The sequence below is a fragment of the Panthera uncia genome (genome assembly GCF_023721935.1).
Source record: "Panthera uncia isolate 11264 chromosome A1 unlocalized genomic scaffold, Puncia_PCG_1.0 HiC_scaffold_17, whole genome shotgun sequence".
Lineage (NCBI taxonomy): Eukaryota > Metazoa > Chordata > Mammalia > Carnivora > Felidae > Panthera > Panthera uncia.
The window spans coordinates 90616409-90637701 of NW_026057577.1; the positions used below are offsets into that span (position 1 = coordinate 90616409).

Consider the following 21293-nt stretch of genomic DNA (forward strand, 5'->3'; position numbering starts at 1 on the left):
TCAAGGTCACCTGGAGGTCATGTTGCACCCAGATGGCTGGGCTCCACCCCTACAGCCACAGTTTTGTGATTCAGTGGGTCTGGGCTGGGGCCTGAGACTGTCCATGTTTTAGTGAGTTCACATGTGAAAACACTCTGAAACCTGCTGCTCAACTCACTTAAAGGCAAACTTACCAGTTTGAAACACGTGCCTCCACATTTGCCTACTTCTCGTTGAAAGAGTCCTGGTAAGCAGTAAAAGTATTAACATATATAAAGTGCTTTAGTGCCTGGCAAAAACAATGCTCAGTAAGTTAGAATGATTCATAATTAAATAGAGAATTACCAGGAAAATCTACAACTAAAAAGAAAGACATAGGGAGAAGGGAACCTTGGGCATTTGGGCCAGAGGCTTCGTGAGGGCATCCTGTTTTTTTTATTTTATTTTATTTTATTTTTTAATTTTTTTTTTCCAACGTTTTTAATTTATTTTTGGGACAGAGAGAGACAGAGCATGAACGGGGGAGGGGCAGAGAGAGAGGGAGACACAGAATCGGAAACAGGCTCCAGGCTCCGAGCCATCAGCCCAGAGCCTGACGCGGGGCTCGAACTCACGGACCGCGAGATCGTGACCTGGCTGAAGTCGGACGCTTAACCGACTGCGCCACCCAGGCGCCCCGAGGGCATCCTGTTTTAATCCCCTCATCAAGACTATGAAGAAGGAACATGTGGCCTTGCTGTTCCCAATCTTCCTGTAATATCCCGGAAATTACTCCAAGTCTTTGGAGTAGGTCAAGGATGCTCCTTAAAAAAGGAACAGCCAGATGGAGCATCCCTTTGCCCTTCCTTCCGTCCTCCTTTCTGGACTACATAAGAGATAGCTGGGGCTCCAACAGCCTCCTTGGGCCGTGAGGCAAACTAAGGACGAAAGCAAAGGCTAAGGCTGGGGGAAGCGAAAACAGGGATGGAACCTGGCAACCCAGTGACCATGAAACAACCACACCAGCCCTGGACCAACTACTTGTAGAGCAGTTTTCAATGAGAGAACAGTCAGCATTACTGTGCCCACTCGACTGCCCTTCTTTGGCATGCTGCTTTCATAGCAGCTGAACTTAATCTTAACTGAGAGACCGTCTCTCCCTGGGCTGACTTCTGGCTGAGATGCCTCTTCCCCTCTCCATGTAGAACTGACACCCAGTAAACTGCTTCGGCCCACTCTGTGGGCCAGAATGCTCTGGTTCTTGAGTTCTTGTTCAACTTCAGGTGATTTAGACAACTGTTTATAAAACACAAGTGTATTCTTCCTGGGTGTCTCTTGGATAAAAACGTCTTTCAGATGACCTCCCCCTGGTTCGCTTCTGGATACGGTACTCAGGCTGGGCTGATCTTTGGCCAGTATATAAAGGTACACTTGAATTGGCTGATAACTTTTATTTATTATTTATTTATTTATTTTTAAGTAGGCCCCCTGCCCATTGTGGGGCTTGAACTCACGACCCTGAGATCAAAGAGTTGCATGCTCCACCGACTGAGCCAGCCAGCCACCCACTGGCTGATAAACTTTAAACATCACCATGCAGGTTGTAAACCTGCTCCAAGTCCCATCCGTGCCTAGTCTGTCCCCGATTGCTCCCTGTAACCCTCAGAGTCACATAACCCAGCAACTGAAGGCTTAACACCCAGGGAGGTGAGGGCCTAAGACTTTGCTCTAACTCACCTGCTCAGTGTTGGTTCAGACTGGCGATGCCCACGAGTCACCCCTGCAACCAAGTTAGTATGGGAGGGGCCACATACACCTCTCCACATGCCATCCTGGCATGGGAAGGAAGGAGCCCTGGCCTGGGTAGTGGCTGGGAGCCATGTTCCTTCCCATCTGGTCACTGGTAGTCTGCCGATGTGACACTCCCACCTGTGACCTGTGAACTCATGGCTTGTGCTTTAGACTCAGAAATATCCCAGGGAGCACCAGCCATCCCCCCCTCACTGTATTGGCCCCCCCGGACAGTCAGTGGATGCAGACCCCCAAAGAGTCTCACTTTGTACCCCATTTGGCCCACTGGCATGGCAGACCCCTACCTCGCATGCTTGGCTTTCAGCATCCACGCCACGTGGGTACAGAACATGGCCAGCAGAGTGCCACCAGCTAGCATCCCTGCTGCTCCAGAGCGTACAGCTCAATATGGGACTGCATCCCGGGTTGCTTTAGAGCAACCCCGTCCAAGGTCCACTCCTCATCCTCGTTTCTGGAATCTTCCTATAGAAGAGAGAATCTTCCTCCCATGTCCTCCTGGGTGTGAGTCAATAAACCCCTCAATCCCTGTGATTTGCCCAGGTAGAGAATTCCCCCATTTCTTGGTGTTACCCCTTCTGTTTGGACCTCTGGTTCTCAAGGGGGGATATTTGGAAGCATTTTGGAAATCCATGAAATATTTTTAGCTGTTCCAATGATTGGCAGTGGCATTTGGTAGGGTTTAATTTTTTTTTCAATATTTACTGTAAACTGACTGAGCTACGGCATGCGTGAAGACCACACATATCGAAGTACACGCTCAATGCATATTCACAAAGCGAACATATCCACGTAACCAGCAGCCAGACCAAAATCAGAAGATTATCAGGACCCTCAAAGCTTCCTTGGACCCCCTTGCAGTCACCACGACCCACCACTGATAACCACCATCCTGACCTCTAACACTAGGAACCTACCCCCCCCCTTTTCTAGAACCTCCTGGAAATGGCTTCATGCCATGTGTCAGTCTTTTGTGTCTGGCTCCTTCCACTCACCATGTCTGTGAGACTCCCGCATTTGCCGCATATAGTTCTTGATGAGCACACGGGGTGTTTCGGGTTTGGAGGTATTAGGAACGGTGCCACCTCGAACATTCCTGCACACATTTTTTGGTTCACCGATGCACCGATTTCTGCTGGACACCTAGGAGCGAATAGCCGGACCACGGGACAGGCGTATCGCAGCCTTAGTACCCACGGCCAAAGACTCACCCGGAACTGTTGTGGCAACTTCCATTTCCACCTACACAGTATGAGCGTTCCCTGTTGTCTCGTCAACACTTAGTATTGTCTGTTTCTTGGTGGCCATTCTGGAGGGTGTGGTGTGGTATCCCACTGTGGTCACTGGCCATTTGGATATCCTTTTCTGTGAAACGTCTGCTCAAATCTTCTGCCTGGTTTTCTGTTGAATTGTTTGCCTCTTCTTTTACTGATCTGTAGCTCTTCGTGCATTCTGTCTAGGACTTCTCTCATGAATAGCTAGATTGCAAGTATCTTCTCTCATTCTGTGATGTGTCTTTTCATGTTCCTAAAAGTGCCATTTGATGAAACAGAGTCTTAAGACAGCGAATTCTCCTCTAGGGTTAATAATTTTTGGTCCCAAGTAATCCTTGCCTACCCCTTTGTTTCCTTCTAGAAGTTTTCTAGTTTCACCTTTCATATTGTGATTTATAATCCCACACACTTTTCTTGAGTGATCCATGAGACATCCATGGAGCTGAAAAACCTGTTCAGAGTGATCTGAGAACCTAGCTCAGCTTTACACATAAACACAAAATGTGGGGTTTTTTTGCACGGTTTAATACACACTGAGTTTCCCAGAATGTAACTCCTGTGTAAATTTAGAGAAGATTTTTATTTTGTTTTGTTTGGAACTTTGCCAAGATTTGAATCATCATTTCAGAAAAAAATATGTCACCAACAGCAAAGTTGCTCAAGGTATGTGAGTAACCCGTATAATCCACCCGTGTCTGTCTACATTTCTATATGATCCTATGGCTTAAGTAGACATATATCCTTAGTTGACTATTAATTAACCACTAAAGATGCATGAAGTTGCAACAATCTTCATTTGATTTTTGTCTACATCTTTCAAATCTAAACTTATGTCCTATGGTTTGGAGCACATATCTGACCACTTCAAATATACTTCCCAGTACGGCCATGCCTATGTGTCTAGATGTCAGTACATATATTGTTTTATCGTACCTTATTTACTTTTTTTCTCTTTTCTATTATAACTAGAGCATTATGTTAATTTGGGGGGAAGGAACAATGTGTGTAGACACATTTCATTTCATTTCATTTCAGGAGCGCAAGGGGGATTCACAACACATTTCCTATAAGGACAGGGTCACTGGTTCTGACAGGGTAAGAGCCAGTGTGATCGGCTCTGCCCAGTGGGCCTCGCTTTCAAATCCAACGGGAACACTCAAGTGTTTTCCTAACCACAGGAGCGGTTTTCTTCTAAAACGGAATTCCTCTTAGGCCAACCAATTTTAAGGTAACAGTAACGTCTTTCTCCTCGCTACATGTGTGAAATAGACAGTCCCGCATCTGCCCCAGAAGAAACGATATGGGAGTGGCCCGATTGCTCAAAGCCCTTTCACCTCCTTCCAGCATCTACCTGCTTTTGAGATCACACATTGGCCTGTTCTGGTTCTTCCCTGGGCTTAGTTTCACAGGTAGAGCGGTCTGTGTTCAAGACCCGGCCCTGCCCCAAACTAGCTGTGTGGCTCTAGGCAGTGTGTTAACCTTCTGTGAGCCCACGGCGTATGTTCACAAAATGAGTAAGAGAAAACGTACTTGGCCTATTTGTGAAAGCAGAAGGTAGTAACTGCTAATGTTTACTGAGTGCTTACTGCAAGCCAGCTTCTGTGCTAAACACCTCAGGAGGATAATCTTCTATCCTCAATCCTGCCACAAGGACGGGGGCCACTTTTATCTCCGTCGTACAGATGAGGAAAGTGGAGGCACAGACAGAATAAGGAAATTGTTCTAGGTCACCCAGTTGGAAAATGGCAAAGCTCAGAGTCCAGCCCGGGCGGTCTGACTGGTTCTCACTGAATGATAGCTTGTAGGGAAAAGAGTGCCCAGCACAAAGAAGGACACAAAAAATGGCAGCTCTTGGCCATTATCACGTGCCCATTGGTCTTACAGTTCTGAACACCTGCACTCATTATTACTTTCTTTCTTCCCGCTCCCAAAAGAACCGCGTATCGGCCTTTGGCTTAACTCCATTTAACGCATGCCTAGTGGCTTTTAAATAAGTCCATTTCTAATATTCCAGCTGCCTCAGTTTGGCAGCATTCGTCAAAAGACCACTGGTAAAAAATGATGTTAATCTACCTGCAAATGGTATAAGGAAGTCTGCGTTCGCACAGGAATTCATGCTGCTATTTCCCTAAAAACATCCAATCCCATAAGCAACAAAAAGCACACTATGTCAGAAATATGTCCAAGCCTCAGGCCACCTGTACCCGGAAATACTTGACCCAAGGAAGCACAACTGCCCCCCCGGGTGCTGGTTGTACCAGGATTTGACCTGCATGTGTCTAGATCCTTAGGAATGTGCTCTGACACAGGCCACGGTCAGGTATGGTAAATAAAGCGGCTTCCAGCACAAAATAGACTCCACTTCCCAGCAGGTGTGGCTGCCGAACTCCTCCGTTTCTGAAAATGGTTTTGCAAGCTTGGAGAATCGTAGGGGGGCTTTGTGCTGCAGGGTCGTGTCACGGCAGCCGACCGGCCCTTAGAAGTTTTGGATCAAAATGCAAAATGAGTCTCTGCTATCTCCCAGTGGACAAGACACCTCAGGTCTCTCTGGGCTTTTGCTTCCTTGCCCATCAGAGGACGAGGTTTGACTAAGAGAAGCCCTAAAGCTTCCCCAGGCCGGGCCGGGAGCTGAGGAGTCAACACCTGCCACGAGTTTAGATCCGGTGCTACCAGATCATAGTGTGAACAAGTTAGGACTCAATTCCTCTCTAGCCGTGTGACGTAGGCCCATCACTGCACCTCTGTGAGCCTCAGTTTCCTCCTTAGATAAAATCAAGAATAAACAATATTGATCTCCCTGGATTGTTAGGTAGGTAACGTGTAAACAGCCTAAACATAAAACAGATGCTCAACAAATGTGGGTTTCTTGCCCTCACACATGTGCCCACTTTCTCTTATTACCACATCCCCTGATCGAGGCACCAGACCTCCCTACGCGGTCAGTCCACTTCACCCATGCCCCACCCAGCCCTTCTGTCTTTCCCCGGGGGGTGGTCGAGACGCTCAAGTCTTCTGCCCCAACTAGCATCTACTCCTAGACCAACTGTCACCATGAAACTACCTGATAAATTGATACATTTACTCCAGTCACCTGCCCAAAACCTCTGCATTAGGAATTCTAGTGTCAGAGTTCCAGTGCATAGAACAGAGAGGAATCAGTAATTTAAATGTGGCAGCATTTGATGATAAGTTGCATTCCTTGAGGATGCTAGGAAGAGAGGCCCTTGGAATGGTTTCTCTTTTCAGTGCATGTTACGTCTGTGAGTAGTGGGCCCCTCTGTGACTTACTCCAGGCTCCATGATCTGTTTCCTCCTGGCAAAATAACCCACTTTATTAGATCCAGCTCAGGAGTTCTACCAGCACGTAAAGCCTTAGAGATGGGCTTCTTGTTTGCTTTCTCCAGCCAGCCACCCCAAATTCTTGGAAGTGGGTGGAGCATAAATGAAAAGTTGGTAAATAAAATTCTTTCTTTGGTCTAGTATGGACAGGCCTTGGCCTCTTCAGGCTACTTCATGGCTCCCAAACTGTAATTATTGGTTGCTTTTTAAAGTGTCCCTCTGAACTGAGAGTCTTTAGTTGTTCTAAATGCATTTGGGATCCTTCTGGACCCAGGAATTAAAGGTGACTCTTCATTCCTGTAAGTCAGAGACTGTCTCGTCTGAAGAAACATTCCAGGGCTGCAGGCATGTTGTGTGGTGAGATGGGCCAATTAAAGCTATATCCCAGCGTCCTCCAAGTAGGAGTTCAAATGGCCTTGAGAAGCAAGAAGCTTCCTTGTGAGTCTGCTCTCCGGCCAGGAGGACCCTTCCTGTAGCCCTGATCCCCGGGATCCCAGAGTAACGGAAAGTAAGATTAGAAGCCATCAGGCCAGAAGAATCGTAGGTGGTTTTACTGGCCACAAAGTCTCCCTAATATCATGGGATTGGGTAACGCCCTGAATGATTCCTGGCTTCTGAAAGAGAATGAGGCCATTCCTGAAGATTCTATGCACTACTCTATCACAGGGGACTGCCGAGCTCCCTTCCACCAATCCCACCTCCCTCCCAACACAGCACCTTATGGTGGATTGGGGCAGGGGGCGCTCCTGGGGGTCTGATCAGGAGACACTACAACTTTTGCCTTTTAGGACCAGTGGCGATAACAACAAATGACACGGACTGAACACTTTGTATGCATTGCTCATTTCAACCTTTCAATGACCCTGTGGACAACCTAGCATCTCTCCACATGTGGCCACTATCCACATTTTACGAAAAGGGGAACTGAGGTCAAGAGGGCAAATGAGTTCCTCAAGGTTAATAAGTAACAGAGGCTCAAACCCAGCTCTGACGGGCCCCACAAGCCTCGCTTTTAGCAACTGCAACAATCTGCTGCCTGCCTTACACCTGAGCCCAAGAGCTCGCCATTCACTGTTCTCCCCAAGCCCCATCAGGTTCCTGCTGCCCACACCAAACCCTGAAGGTCTAAATGTGCACACCAGAGGAGGAGGGGGACACAGGGAGCACGGTGGGTAGAACAAGCTTGGGGCCAGATGGCTCAGGTTTGAACCCAGCTCCAACATTTACTCACGATAAGGCCATGGGCAAGGTACTTAACTTTTCTATGCCTTTGTTTTCTCCTCCACACACAAAAAGAAGAATCCCTGATCAGGCTGCAGTTGAGATGGGCTGCATGCTACCTGTACAGCACACAGAGGGCGTCTGGCACCCCAGAAAGCTCCATGAACCCTGGGCGCTTCTCCAGGGAGAAGCCTGCTCGGCATCTCCACCTTGACATGGAACAAGCCCCTCAAATTTGGCATAGCCCAAGCCGAGCCCCTGACCTTCCCTCCTCGGGCTGCTCGGCCCTCACTCTGGCCCGCACTAACACCTGGCCACTTTGTCTTTCTCGAAGCTGAGGTCAAAAATTTCAGCGTCATCCTGGGCTCCTCACATTCCCTGGGTGCCTCACATTTAACGTGCCTGAAAGTCCTCAGAGCCTTACCTTTAAAATACACCCGGCATGGAGTCCTGCACCATCACCTCCGCTGCTCCCTGGTCCAGGTCAACACCTTCTTCCCCTCCACGTGCATCCGGCAGCCTCCTCACTGGGATCTCTGCTTCCGCTCTCGCCCACGATGGTCTTCTCCCACCGTAGCCAGAGCAATTCGGGATGCGTCAGGTAATTCCAATCCAGACTCCCGTGGCGGCTTTTCCACCTCACCTGGAGATAATGTCAGTGCCTAATTATGGGCCCACCAAGCCAGTCCCCTCCCGCCCTCCCCCTCCCTCTTCTTCTCCAGCCCCACTGGTCTCCTGCTTCCCCTCCTAGAGCCCTTGACCCTGTTGTTTCCTTTCCTGAAAACTCTCCCCCAGACATCCGCATGCCTTTCTCCTCTACTCCTGTGGTCTCTGCTCACACACCACCTCATCAATGCATGTTTTCCTGCCCACCCCAAATAACACAAGTCCCAAGTCGTCTTCGGGCTCCATGCGTCACGAACCAATAAATCACCCAACCTCCCCCACCTCAACCCTGCTTTCTTTATCTCCTCTCAGTATCAGCTCTGGGATAAGCTGTCCTCGGATCAGGTGCAGGAGAGGTAGAAAGTGGCAAAGTGCTTGGGAAAAGTGTTTGATGGAAATAGGATTCCCCTGGTTGATAGGAAGATACCATTATATAAATACATTTCATGTGTTTTGCTGGATAGCACATGATTGGTCCAAAATGCTGTCTTGGATCAAGTAGTGGTGAAGAAGTTCCCTTCAGAACATGCTTGAGATGTGGTACCTTGAGACCACGCTTGAGAACACGCTTCAGCTCCCTTCCAAAGTAACGCCCAAAACAAGGTGGGAAGTGCAAACTCGGGCCTTCTGAGTAAAGAGGTCAGATTGCACCTGGTATCTCATTGCAGTCCCTCATGAAGGGACTAAAACTATCAGGATGGGATTTTTTTTTTTGAAGACATAAAAGTGCAAGGGAAAATGAGAGAGGTGAAAGTAACAAAACTTTGGGATCCAGAAAGTTTATGGGTAAGTATTATTTGACTAAGCAGCTCTGACAGAACTGAATTCCAAGCTCATAGCAAGAAAATCTGTGAGCTGAGTGGACACATACAAGAGAATACTCAGAAAAACATAGGAACCTGTGACACAGTGCACTTCTGGCACTGAGAGCAAAGCTGTGGGAGGGAGGGTGTAAAATAATGGAGACTGCTTGGAATCCGTTTATTGATATTAGATGCCTGGACATCCTCCTCATTCCACATTGCTGGGTACCTGCCCCTTCCTCACTCTGGCAGAAGACTGATCATTTGCCTTCCAAGAAGGATAAAATATAGAGACTCTGGACTATGTGACATCAGACCCAGTTGATGGGCTATTGTTCAGTAACTATGGACGTGGCCTTCTCCCATCTCTCTTCCCATACTGAGCTTCCAGAATGCTGGAATCCAGACTTTTGCCCTCTGGAGAGGAGATTAGAGGAAAATTATCTCCTGTGTCTGACAAACTCAGGTAGAAAGACCTAAAGATATTGAAACAGGAGCTCCCCAGCAATTAGCACAGTATAGCACTCCACAGTAAAGTTCACAGTCAAGAAACTCCACTCATTCAGACAGCCATTGATTAAAAACAACAACAACAACAACAACAACAACAACAAAATATCTGAGGAAAGCCTCTATGAGACAAGTCAAGAAACAAAACAAACAAATAAAAATGACTTGGAGAAAACAGAAATTTTGCAAGGAGAGGAAAAATGGCTCCAAACTATCACTGATCACCTTGCAAGATAAGAAAAGACACCATATCAATGAAACAAGAACAGAATGCTATAAAAAAAAAACACTTAGAAGCAAAAAATATTTTTTGAAAATTAACACTGTGAAAATATAAGTTAAAAACTTTGTAAAAGATTGAAATATAAAATTGAGAAAGAGTTTCAGAAAGGAAGTCAGAAAGACAAAGAGAAAACAGGGAAGAAAAGAGAAAATAATTAGAAGACCAGCCCAAGAAGTCTTACATGCAAATAAGAAAAGTACCACAAAGAAAGAACAGTGAAAACTGAGGGGATAGTAATCAACAAAATAATGAAAGAATATTTTGAAACTTGAAGAACAAAAATCTCCAGGTTCAAAGGGGACTTTAAGTTCTCAGCATAATGAGAATAAATATACTCACACTAAACTAAGGTGCATTGTTATGAAATTTCCAGAACACTCAGAACAAAGATAACATCCCACCAAGCTTCTGAAGGGTAGGAAAAACAGGCCACATGCAATAGATCAGAAATTAGAATAAATTAAGAATTTTTAACAGCTATGGGGAGAAAAACAAACAAAAGACAATGGGGCAGTGATGTCAAAATTCTAAAAGAAAAGTATTTCCAACCTAGAATTCTATATCTAGCCCAGTTATCACTCCTGTATAAGAACAAAATAAAAATAACTCAGATATGCAAATTCTCAAAAAATTTAACTGCTGCATGCTTTTCCCAAAAAGCCACTAGTATATTCTATCAAATGAATGAATAAACTAAGAAAAAACAAAAGACATGGCTTATGTATTAGTTGCCTAGGGCTGCCATAACAATGCACTACAAACTGTGTGGTCTAAATCAACAGAAATTTATCAGTCCTAGAGGCTAGAAATCAAAATCATGGTGTCAGCAGGGCCATGCCTTCTCTGAAACCTTGAAGGGGCTCTTCCTTGGCTTTTCCAGCTTCTGGTGGGCCCAACCTCTCTTTGGCTTCTGGCAGAAGAATTCCAATCTCTGCCTCTGTCTCCATATGGCTGTCTTGCCTCTGTACATATCTCTATATCTCTTCTCCTCTTTCTATTGGGACATTAGTCATATAGGGTTAAGGGCCCACCCTACTCCAATATGACCTCATCTTAACTAATTACCTCTACAATGAGTCTATTTCCAAATAATGTTACATTCTAAGGTTCCAGGAAAGACACAAATTAGTAGGAGGGGGGTGGTGAAGATGACAATATTTAAGCCAGTACTACAGAAACCAAAGGTGAGGGGAATTCTCTGGATAATGGCAAAAGACGAGCCCAGGCTGACAGCTCTATACCACAGTAGAGGGCAACCAGCCCACACCGGGAAAAATGAAATTTAGAAAATGGATTTTTTTTCAGAAAGGTGAAATTGAGATTTAGGAGTTGAATTAATGATAAATACATAGAAAATTGAACAATCAAATAATAGTGACAATAAAAAGGCAATTGTTAATTCCAGGTAAAACAAAAGATTAGTTCATAGCCATGGCTCCGTAAGGCATATATAAACATATATAAGAAACAATGAATGTTTATCAAGCCAAAATTACAATATAAATATATGGGAAGGGTGGAGGGGTGGGAAGTGGTGGAAATGGAATGAGGAAAAGAGTGATAAGTCCTTATCATCCACAGTTAATGGATAAGACCCAAGACTGAAAAAGCCAGAGTTAGCAATTCAAGTATATAAAGAGATAGAGAGTAAATATTAAAAGAGCTGAAAACTGAATCCCCAGAAAGGGGAAATGGAGGGGAGGGGAACTAAGCAATGTTATTGGCATCTTAACAGACCTTGTAGAACTAGTCAAACTGTGCATACATATAACCTCAACTAGAAAAAAAGTCAAAACAAGAGAGAAAGGCACAAGTCTATCCAATCACCAACATCCTGGTGCATTGCACACTAAACCACAAGTACATTTTATAGTTAACATATAATGAAACTCTAGAGTCAGCTTAACACAGGAGTTCTCAACTAAGGGCACTTTTGCTCCCTGCAACCCCCACTCAGGGGACATTTAACAATGTCTAGGTCGGGGCGCCTGTGTGGCTCAGTCAGCTAAGTATCCAACTCTTGCTTTCAGCTCAGGTCATGATCTTACAGTCATGAGATCGAGCCCCGTGTCAGGCTCTGCAGTTGCATTAGAGCCTGCTTGATATTCTCTCTCTACCTCTCCCTCTGCCCCTCCCCTGATTGCACTGCTTCTCTTTCTCTCTCTCTGTCTCTTTCAACAACAACAACAACAACAACAAAATGTCTGGATATATCTTTGATTGTCAGAACTCAGGGGATGGGGTGCATCTAGTAGGTAAAGACCAGGAATGCTGCTAAACTCCCTGCAATGCACAGACCGTAGAATGACAACAAAGGATTTGTTCAACAACTACCAAGAACTATGTGGCCCAAAATGTCACTAGTGCCAAGATTGAGAAACCCTTGCTCAACAGATGATTGGAAAGAGAAAGCCCTGTGAGGAAGTCCGGGAAAACCTGGTTCCTTTACACTCATACAGCACTCTGACACCAGATGTGTGGGGTTTTTCCCACACCAACTAATTCTCCAATTCTCTGTGGATATCCACTGGGTGTCCTGCAATTCAATTCAATTCTGACACTATCTACCTGCAGTTAGTGTTGGATCCCATAGGTTAAGTGCTCAGTCCCATAAGACTGTCCCTCTACTTCAGGTACCAACCACAAATCTCAGGTTTCCTGTACTTCTGTTCAACTGGCTATAAATCAGAGACCCCCCTCCACGACCCCATCCTCAGGTTCAATAATTTGCTAGAATGGCTCACAGAACTCAAGAAGTCACTTTATTTATGTTTATCAGCTTACTAGATGACGTGAAAGTGATGTATAGGGCAAGGTTAAGGAGTGGTATGGGGAGTCTCCATACACTCTCCAGGTGCACCACCCTCCTGGCACCCCCAAATGCTCGCCATCCGAGAAGCTCTGAACTTTATCCTTTTAGGTTTCTATGGAGGCTTCATTAGGTAGGCATGACTAATTAAATCGTTAGCCACTGGTGATTAGTCCAACCTCTAGTCCCTCTTTCCCCCCAGGAGGGCAGGGGGATGGGGCTGAAAGTTCCAACCCTCTAATCCTCTGATTGGTCTCTGCCATTCTTAGGGCTTTCCAAAAGTCACCACGTTAACATAAACTCCTGTGTGGTTGAAAGGGGCTTGTTATGAATAACAAAGGACACTCTCTTCATCTTAAGCTCTCTCTTCACTTAGGAAATTCCAACGATTTTGAAGAGCTCTGTGCCAGGAACAGGGGTGAAGCCCAAATATCTATTTCTCATTATAAATCACCATATCATAGGAAGTTGTTGAGATCCTCTAGGGAAGAAATCACAAAAGGCTGAATTAAGAGACATCTAAGGTAGACTGCACAGTACTGAAACTGGACATGGTTGGTGACAGTGGAGACAAGGGCCTTTTCCCATTGCCAGGTTGCGAGGACGCTCAAGCAACCCATGGAGAGGTCCGTGTAGGGAAAAACTGAGTCCTCCTACCAACAGCCAAGTGACTGAGCTGACCTGGAAATGGGACCCAAACCCCAGGCCAGCCTTCTGGTGCCTGAAACCCAGGCTGACAGCTGCCTGCAGCCTCATATGCTACACTGAATGAGAACCACCCAGATGCTCCAGAATCCCCGAAACAGAAACTGTGAGATAATTCACGCTTCTTGTTTCAAACTGCTAAGTTTTGGTATAATTTGTTATGCAGCAAAGGATGACTAATACAGATGGGCAGTGAGAAAAAGATGAAAACAGTAATGGCAAAGCAAAAGCAAAACCAAAGGGGCCAGATGGTCGTGGGGAGGGCAGGGCTAAGATAAAAAATTCAAAGAATGGCCACTGAGTCTGAGTTCCTCTGTTATCCAGCGGACTACATTACATATTTCCAAAAACATTTGGCCTCAGGATGAAAGCTGAGAAGTGAGTTGTAGTAGAAAAGATGCCTGTAAGAACGTAGCACGGTGTCAAAACATATTAAGGGGGGGTGTGGGGGGTGGGGACCAACAAAACCAAAGCCAATAGCTCACATTCTTGCATTGCACTATTTTCCTGGGCGACTCTAGTTCTGTAGTCCTAATTAACATTTATGTATTGTGTCTGGGGCTATACTCACACTCAATTAGGTATTATCATCCTTGGTTTTGATGAGGAAACGCCACCTCCCAGAACTGATGTGGCTTCTCTATAGTCCTACAAAGCCAGGACGTGAACCCACATCAGGCTAAATTCAAAATCCACGCTAATCCCACCGCACCATCCACATCCCTTTGTAGAACACTTATTTACATTCCTTGGGATTGTTTGAATTCCCTTCCCTCTGCCTTCTTTTAAAGAACTCTGCCAGGGTTCCTCCTCCCCCAACCCTTAAAAAAAAAATCCTTTAATTATTGTTCATTCCTGAAATTAAGTGTCTACATATTTTACTAGGGAGACTCAGAAAGCCCTTACAGTGGTGGAATGCAGAAACCATGAATTGAAAGCTTCTTCAAGACTCTTCCTCATTCTACGTCCCCTGGGTCTGGACGTGAAGCTATTCTGCCTGGCAACCTTCCTTGTCTCTCCACATCCCCCCACCCCTCCGGGGCACTGTCTGGCCAGAGCACAGCATTCTCTCAGCCCCATTCCCCTGGAAAATGTTGAGTCTGCGATGACATTGACACCCATTAGGGAGCTGTGCAGCTGTTCCCACACAGCCAGCCCAAAGGCCTTCCGGAAATTGTTTGCATTCACGCGCCTTCTGTCCAGCCTGGCAGTCTGCAAGGCCTGGCACCCCAGGACTGTGGCTGGAGTCGGGATGCACACTTTCTCTCCCTCTTCTGTGACTCCCTGAATGACTAGTAAATTGACAATTAATAGGTAAGAAAGACAGGTACTTCTTTCTTGCTATCTAGAATAAGCTGGATGGTGGGGGTGAGGGAGTTACAGTTTTGTTTTGTTTTTTCCTTCGTGGTCATAGATAGCTATTATTGTATTATTTAGATCTCATTTGGTTTAAGCGACATAAATCCAATTCCAAATGGACTTGGTAAAAAGAAGAATTTAATAACAGGGCACTGGAGTACCTCCAAGCAAGCGGAAGAAAGGGCAGGGATGCTTCCGAGGGGTCACCATGTACAGTTGTGCAAGCTGCACACTGCACAACCCCAGGGGCCACTATATCACATATATATCATATGGTGGCCCTATGAATTGTGCCCTGCACAACTCTTTTCAGTGTTCCTCCTCCAGGTTTCAGGAGTAACTGAAAGCAGCGTCTCAAACGTCACTAGGACTCTGTCTCCATCTCTGAAATGGGCTTCTCTCTGAATATTGACCAAATCCTCCCCACTGGTGGACTGGTTTCATTCATGTCTGTGAATGGTTCCTTACTTCCAAAGCCAAAGAGGGACTGACTTGTGCTTTTATTGGTCTCAGCTTCAAAACTTCTAGGGAAGAGCTCTGATTGGTGGACTCGAGCTTGGTGTCTATCCTTCCACCAATCAAGAAGCTAGATGTCCCAGAGGCAGGCACTACCTTTGCCTTAGCTTGAGTCAGATTCCCACCTGAACACAGCATGTCTGCCCAGTAGGACGTAGGAGATGTAGGAGCACAGCCTTTGGGGAAATTTAAAGCTTTTAACCCTTGTTTGCCTTTTTTTGTTTCTTTTTGTAATTTCCAGAGCCTTTTGGGAGCACTAACTACCTGACAGTAGAACAACAGGTGGGACAATATGGAAGTAAAATCGCTCCATTTCAAGAGTGGGTGTGAATTAAACTGACCTCCTCAGGGATTTTCATTTGATGAGGTCTCTATTCATATTTTGACTATTTAGGGAACATTATGATCCTTCTGCAGTCACATGCAGGCAGCTTCCAAACTCTCTGTCTTGAAGACAGAAAATACCAATACTCTTCCCAAATTAACTGGCCACGGATGCTTGGTAACTGCCTCCTTCAAGGGGCCAGAGAGAAAAAAAAAACAACAAACTCATAACTGTTCGGTTCATCTCCCTTCCTCCTGCCTCCAACACCAGTGTGGAAGGCACACCTCTTTGCCCTCTGTACGACTATGCCCCCGGCACTCTCTCATCTTTTCTGAAGCCCCAACTTTTCATCCCGACTCCCACCAGGCACCACAGCTAGTAGTTTGAATATTCGAGCCAGAGGAGGACTCTCTGGGCGTCATGAAATCAAGGGGTTACTCTGAAAGGGACTGGGGGCTTGAGGAATCACAGAAAATAAATACCGGCTGCCACGTGCCATAAATAGTCTCGGGCCATTTAATCCACATGTCACAAGGAGGGGTGCATGACTATTAATGACCAAAATAAATAGTAATCAATTATGACGGTGGTAATGCTTTTGAAATTAGCCTGGGAAAGGATGACCCGGGCCATTTTTTATTACAGCTCAGGAAAATGGGACGCCAGCTGGGGCTAATAAGAGCTTTCATTAAAGCACGGAGAATCATCCGGCGCTGCAAAGAAAGCCCTCTCTGTCCTGTGGCCTGGCCCGGCCCTGACATGCCTTCTGCTTTTTAACAAGAACTGAAAGGTGGCGAGACAGACAGTTCTTGCCTTGGCACCGGGCAAAGTCGGCCTTTGAAAAGGCAGTGATTATTTTCAATGGCCCAGTGCTGGGGAGTTTCGTTTCCCTTGCCCCGTCTCCCTGCACCGGCGCTAGGGCTGACTAGGGCAGCTGGCGGCAGTGGACGACCCCGGGCAGAGGGTCTGGGCGGGTGAGGACGGAACAGGGCGGTTTGCAGGACTGGCTGGGTAGGGAGCCAGAGGGAGAAGAACGGTGGTTTCTGCACAAGGGAGTGTGTGTCTTTCCCCGACCTCTGTCCCCCAGCAGCTGCAGCAGAGATGGCCGCTAGTATTTGCCCGTCAGCCCCTGCACCCCAGACAGCGTATTTAGCAAGCACAGGGGGGCCCTCACGGCCCAGCCCTGACAGCAACTCTGCTCCTACACATGCGGCACCTTTGGAAGTTTCATGGAAGTCGCTCACGGCTGGCTCCTGCCTCAGTTTCCCTTTCTGCCCCTCACCCGTTCACTATTTCTTGCTGTTTCTCTCTCGCTATGAAGAAACTCAAGAAAGCCTCTCTCTTAGCCACCTGGTAGCAAAGCTTAAGAGTTCAAGGGTTAGTGGGAAGTAAAATTCCCTCCTCCCGATACTGGACTCACTACCCACCATGCCGGTAGAGACTGGCTTTCAACCAGGCAGCTTTTACCTGCCAGGGGACATCTGGCAACATCTGGAAACATTTTTGGCTGTCACAACTGAGGTGGGAGTTGCTACCGGCCTCTAATGGGTAGAGGCCAGGGATGTCACTTAACATCCTATAATGTATACAAGAAGGGATTTTCCCACCGGAAATGTCAATGGTGCTGAAGCTGAGAAAGCCCGGCTTCATCAATGGCTAAGGAAGCATTTAATCACCGCCCTCCCCCCTTCCCAAAGGCTGGGCTCCCGAAAGGCTGTGTATTAGGGGGTGTGGAAGTCTCAACCCACCTTCTGTGATAGAAACATCTGCAGGAAACACAGCCGGCCAGAGGCGGAGCCACCCATCAGCGCAGTAAGTCATCGGTGACCCCGCCTCTTGCGGCCAGCCGGAAGCCGCTCCAGGGAAACTGAGGCAAAGGAGGAGGCTGCAGAAGCTCCCTTCCTAGCACATCTGCCAAAAGGGAGGACGTTCTTCTCCTCTATAAGGCCAGCTCGGGTTGCCCATAAATCTCCAGAGTCTGATCGACCCAGGAAGGGCTCCCAGGCAGTTTGCTCATGGCCAAGAGTTGAAAACAAATCCCACAACACGGCTTTAGTCTCAACATTCATCTGGCAGTTGCACGCAAGGCCGTGTGCCAGGTGCTTTGTATATTCTATCTGATTCCATCCATGCAACAGGGCTGCAGGGTTTTAATTCCCACTTTACCCCATAATGCATAAGTTGTGCAGCTGGAATCTTTGACTAGGTCCAACAGCGATCTTGTAATACTCCGCTCAAAATCAAGTCGTTTTCATGTCAAAAAACGGCATTTATTTAGACTTCATAGAAATTCTAGAGATTTGGGTTGTGGGAGCAGAAGCCTATCATTTATGGAGTGCCAACTCCATGCCAAGCATTCGGCTAGACCTACACGTAAATTATTTCACTGCCCCCTCTGAGCGGCGATGGAGAACAGCTGGTGACCACAGTGTCTAAAATCTTTCATAAACCTGAAGACCCACTGTATAATCAGCCTTCTCCAAGTGAACTAACCCCAGTTCTTCTGAGTGTTTCTAAGAGATCATTGACTCTCTAAGCTTCCTCGGCACTTCAGAAGTTCCTCTTAAGGGTCAGAGACCACAGTCAGATACCATGTTGAGTCCATCACTCTGCAGAACAAGAACTCTCTCACAAATTTTGTCAGGGGGTGATTTCCCAGGAGAACCAGCAGGGGAGAAATGGTGACAGCGTGAAATGCTCAAAGATGCCTGAGTTCAAACACTGGCTTTCCCTGCCGCTAGCCATGTGACTTCAGGCAGAACAGCAAGGCTTGCAAGACCTCCATTTCTTTATCTCCAAAGCAGAAGGAACGACTTTCCCAAGGGGTTCGAGTAAGATCATGTAAGTTAAATGCTTGGCACCAGTGGGAACACTCTACCCAGTAACTGTCATGACTTTACTGTTGTGCCCTCCCCTAGTGTAGCCACTTCCTTATTTACGATTCCTCTGAATTAAACAAAGACCACAAACAAAAGAAAGGAAGTTCTCACTGGGCCTGTCTGCCTCCGGAAGAAGTAAGCCCACTGTCCCCTGGATGTGTTTGAACCAGGCTGCTCACATCCCCATGGGAATCAGGGAAGGTGTTTCTACTTTGGGTGGGAATGGGCTTGGTGACCTCTTAGAATCCCTTTCAACTCCAAGATTCTATTAAGAACTCAGGTCAGGGGCACCTGGGTGGCTCAGTTGGCTAAGTGACCTACTTTGGCTCAGGTCATGATCTCATGGTTGTGAGTTCGAGCCCCGCGTCGGGCTCTGTGCTGACAGCTCAGAGCCTGGAGCCTGCTTCGGATTCTGTGTCTCCCTCTCTCTCTGCCCTTCTCCCATTCATGCTCTGTTTCTCTCTGTCTTTCAAAACTGAATAAATGTAAAAAAAAAAAAAAAAAAAAAGAACTCAAGTCAACCCACGCTCTCACCCCTTATCCATTTTCCGCAAAGAACTCCAACCAGACTTTCCATGGGGGAAATGCAGGAGAGATGATACCCGTATCTCTCACAGCATACTTCTTCCATTCTTCATCAGACATGTCTAGCCTCCAAGTTCCCATTCTCCTGTGCTTTCCCTGGGGTATTATTCCTCTTCCGGAATGCTTCTCCTGAAAATGCTTCATCTCCTTTCTATTGAGTCAAGCAATGCAGCCTTGCCCTCAGCCATGTCTACCCCATCCAGGTCAGTTATAGCCAGCTAACAGGATCCACCCTCCTTAGTAGCCAGTAGACCATCTACTCTTCCTGGAGCATGGCCTCTGGGGTCTCACTCCATGACCAAAAAGATTTATCAGAGAATTTCTTTCCTATACACACGGAATTTTTTTTCTGGAAGAAATTCCTATAATACAATTTTCTCCATCTTCTTGCATACAATTTAATGATTTCTGCCTCCAGTTCCAAGAGCCTGTAATACTTCCTTGTAAAACAAACTATGCCAACAAACATTTATATAATTATAGATTTAAAAAATTCCCTTACTGGGGCGCCTGGGTGGCTTGGTCAGTTGAGTGTCCGACTTCGGCTCAGGTCATGATCTCACAGTCCGTGAGTTCAAGCCCCACGTCGGGCTCTGTGCTGACCGCTCAGAACCTGCAGCCTGTTTCAGATTCTGTGTCTCCCTCTCTCTCTGCCCCTCCCCTGTTCATGCTCTGTCTCTCTCTGTCTCAAAAATAAATAAACGTTAAAAAAAATTTTTTTTTTAATTCCCTTACACATTTTATCCACTGACTTTATCTGGACCCAACATCTAATAGAGCTAGGCTGCAGCACCACAACTTGCCCATAGGTGGCACCAGCTCACACACTTTTCTATGTCAGCACAAAGTATATCTTGAGATCTAGGTTTCAGGTTATGTAAAATGAACTAGCTGCATACTTCTCTGCTTTGGGAAACTCAAACCTTACTGATTATCCTTCCAATAAAAGGGAGTAGGTGCACTGGACTCCCTCTTTCCAAGGCTCTGGTTGGTGGTACCTTCCCAGTTGACTTGCCATGTCAATTTCTCACAGAGAGTTACCTTCCCCACAGCACAATTTAGCCTCTTTCAATTATCCCTTCCAGGTCGTAGTCAGCAGATGCTCCCAGCATCTTTCAGGTCACATGTCAGGGAAACCTCCGAGGGCTGCGAGATCCCAGGATGCAGTGATTTTACTCTTAAGACACAGTCATGATCCTCTGTTGACAGGAGTTGGCCTTCTGCCTCTGGAATGCAGTGTGATTCCTTCCCAGCCAGGAGACAACTGCTTAAACTGGACACTGCCCACCGATGTTGTCCAAGTAGGCAAACTCCTGGCTTCTTATAAATCCTCCTTCAGAGTTATAATTTTTAATAGCAATTGCAAAACGACTTTGGGCAAACCAAAGGAAACACATCGGACAGCACTTGAAAAACAATCTAGGCCCACATGCTGCCCCCATCCAGGATTGGGACTTACATGAAGGGGGACTTCACCAGGAGCAATCTCTTCGCCAACCACTGCAGCTGGGCAGAAAAATGGGGCTGCCATGAGTTAGAGGGAAAGTTAACCCATAGACTTTTTAGTGCATTTTGGAAAGCCCAAGCCTCCCCGACATTTCCGCAATCTCTCCTTCTCCCTTGCTGAGTCAGAGCTGGGCTTTGCAAAACTCATAGGAGAAATGTCTGTTCTTCATAGTCCTTTTCCGACTGCCACCACCCGCCTCCCGCACGCGCACACACCACCGATTCCTCTTCTTGGCTGGCAGTACCAGCCTCCGTGGCTACTTCTTCCCATCCCCCTGGCCCCACACCTAGGGATCCTCCACCTTCCTACCCTCTGTTTGCACAGCTACTTAGCACTCTGCCTAGTCTCCCAGATGTGCTCGCAGAAGCTTTTCAACATGCTGAGCAGAGCAAAGGACTTCCCAAGACTGTAGCCCACCCGCCTAAGCAAGCATAGAATTAAACCAAGTCCTGCCCACTGACCACACTCATTCCACAATTATTGGTCAGGAATCTGCTGTGCGCCAGGCACTGGGCGGTATGGAGAACATGGACTATATTCTACGCCCCTTTAGATCCTATCGTGTGACGGCTGTTCTCATCTTGTTAGAAGAATGCCCAGAAATATTATTAATATTGTGTTTCTTGTTGTGATTACACCGTTGCCCTCAACTCACCCCTTTTACCTCTGCAAGAGATTTTGCCCGATCCTATGAGCTCTGCTCTCCAACTTCAGTCATTTGTAAACCGTCTTCATGAGTTTTGCC

The 21293-nt window shown here is 46.6% G+C and overlaps 1 long non-coding RNA gene across 2 annotated transcripts in view; it reads right to left on the reverse strand.

Annotated features, from left to right (window-relative positions):
- Nucleotides 1-21293, reverse strand: part of LOC125934410 (uncharacterized) — a 234793-nt gene that overhangs the window by 17517 nt on the left and 195983 nt on the right. For both annotated transcript variants that reach the window (XR_007461376.1, XR_007461375.1), the window contains one exon: nt 8026-8244. This is a non-coding gene — a long non-coding RNA (uncharacterized LOC125934410). The remainder of the gene's footprint in view (nt 1-8025; nt 8245-21293) is intronic.